General features: G+C 29.9%; 1 long non-coding RNA gene across 1 annotated transcript; it reads left to right on the plus strand.

The window, feature by feature from the left end:
* Window positions 516–1224, plus strand: LOC110271188. Its single transcript, XR_002361608.1, has 2 exons — window positions 516–811; window positions 857–1224. It is a non-coding gene; the product is annotated as an uncharacterized LOC110271188 (long non-coding RNA).

Consider the following 2464-nt stretch of genomic DNA (forward strand, 5'->3'; position numbering starts at 1 on the left):
TTTCAGAACCTTGATTTTAACTCACATTTAAACATTGTGAGCTAATTGAGGGTAAAAAAATAAATTCGGAAATTTCTCTCATAATTGTCAAAATTGGATCGAACCACAAAACCAGTGAATCGGCCACGGGATCAGTCCAGGTGATGCATACAACCGGACAAGGAAAAAATGACAAAACTGATTTGAACCGGCCAGTTTAGTGGAAAACCAGGAAACCGCTCAATTTTTAAAACCCAGACCGATTCAAATTAAAAAAAAAAACCCAGCCCCAAATTGAAACCCTAGTTGTACTCGCCTACTCCGTCTCTCCCACATTCTCCTTCCCTTGAGAGTTCAGAGAGACTCAAGGTTCCCAGAACCAAACCGATCAAGTGATCCGTTCAACGGTTTACTAGTTCAACTGAAGTCGAACCGTGGTTGAACCGATTAAATTAAATATTCTAACTTCAATTATTTTTAAACTAAATAAAATTTAAAATAAAATTTTTTTAATTAACTTCTAATAAGTTCTTATGAGATAATCAACAATAATTCTCAAGACAAATACTCAGAATCCAAACCCAGCAAACTAATTATGCAGAAACAAGTTTCTAGAGTTTTAGGAAACAAAGAAAAGAAGAGTACTTGAGATTACTTGAAAAAAAATAATTAGAAACGAATTAATTGTGACTAATCAGTAACAAACGTAAAACAAACAACAACTCAATTAGATTTCAGTCACTCAGAATCAGTAAAATTAATAAAATAAACAAATATAAACCGAAGCAAACATACTCATAATCATAAATATTATTGGGTTATTCCAGAGTCCGTAATCATATAAAACTGCTCCTCCAGAATGGCTGGGTTATTCCAGGTTCCGTAATCATATAAAACTGCTCCTCCAGAATGGCTAGTGATACAAAGGTACAACTTCAAGTGCAGAGAGTAGATTTAACGAGGTACGACTCGCCACCAAAGATCTTATCAAAATAGTTCTTGCCATCCAAATCTAACGATTCTGGAGTTCTTCGATCGAGAAAAGCGTGGCTGTTAGTGTTACTAGCCTGTTGACAAAATTATTTTGACAAAACCCTAGAAACAGAAACACCGATGTTCCATGAGGGAACAAAGCGAAGAGTAAGCGAAAATTAAGAGAGGATTTTGTTGGTAGATTCTGAGTATTGAAAATTTTGTTGAGAAGGGTCAGATGAAGGAGCTCACGGTAAAGAATTAGAATGAGAGGAAGAAGAGGCTCTATTAGAAGAAGATGGAGGGGATGATGAGGATGATGATGATGACGACGGAGAAGATGGAGGCGCTAGTGGTGGGGTAATGGTGGGGGCGTGGCTTCTTTGTTTGCTTTGAAGTTGTTCTTTTACTTTAGAGGGAAAAATAACGCAATCTGAATCCTTGATAATATAAATGGTTTTGATCATCTTAAATAAAAAAATAGTAGATAAATGTATTAAAAGAGAATCAAAACGTTAAAAAGAAAAAAACACGCCACTCTACAAAGATTGCGTGCAGAGTTGAATTTCTGCAAAATTAAATGCGTACCACAATAAAATCTGATCATAATATATTTTGTTTAACCTTATTATATTTAATGTTCTACATCAATACAATAATAATAATAAGTATAGGCTACTTAAATTAGGATTGACAAGTCAAACTTTTAAACTTAAACTACAACATTAGACATGAAACAAACATCATAAACACATAAAATTACATAAAAATATAAATAAAATTAATCTAATTTATATCAATATAAATTTATTAGAGATCTATTAAACCAACATCACATCATTAGCTACTCTAAACAACCTTTAATTTATTTTCAGTTACATTCTTATTTCAAGTATAAACAAAAAAAATTGAGTACATTTATCTAAAAGAGATTGAGTATTTGAGTATTTTTTTATATTAAAATAAAAAATAAAAAATATTCTTTGACCTATTTTAAATTAATTTATTTTATTTTTTTACCAGACTTTTTAAAAAAATGTTAAGGATTCAAAAAGATGAAAGATTATTAGTGGTCACCATTAATCTCTTTCACGACAAAATTTTAAATATGAGTTACAAAAGACAAAAATAAAAAAGAAGAAGCTAACGAAGACAGCAACAATATCATAGAAGAACATGATAATAAAACATAAAAAGAGAATTAAATATTGTAAAAAAATAGAATCAGAAATAAAATTTCTCTTTTTTTTTTTGAAGAAAAAGAAAGAAAAAACAAAATAAAAGAGAAAGAAGATGAAATAAAAAGAAGAAATCATGTTGTCTTGGAAGCTGTTGCAGTTGTTGCATGATCTCTAAAAAAAATCCTATTAAAAAGTTTTTTTTAACTTTTTTAATGCATTTATTTATTATTTATTTATTTAAAATGATAAGAATTATTTATATTATCAAGGGTTTAGATTGCCTTACTTTTTTCTTTAAAGTAAATGAACAACTTTAGAAGAGCCAAATCCTT

Source organism: Arachis ipaensis, chromosome B04, assembly GCF_000816755.2.
Source record: "Arachis ipaensis cultivar K30076 chromosome B04, Araip1.1, whole genome shotgun sequence".
NCBI lineage: Eukaryota > Viridiplantae > Streptophyta > Magnoliopsida > Fabales > Fabaceae > Arachis > Arachis ipaensis.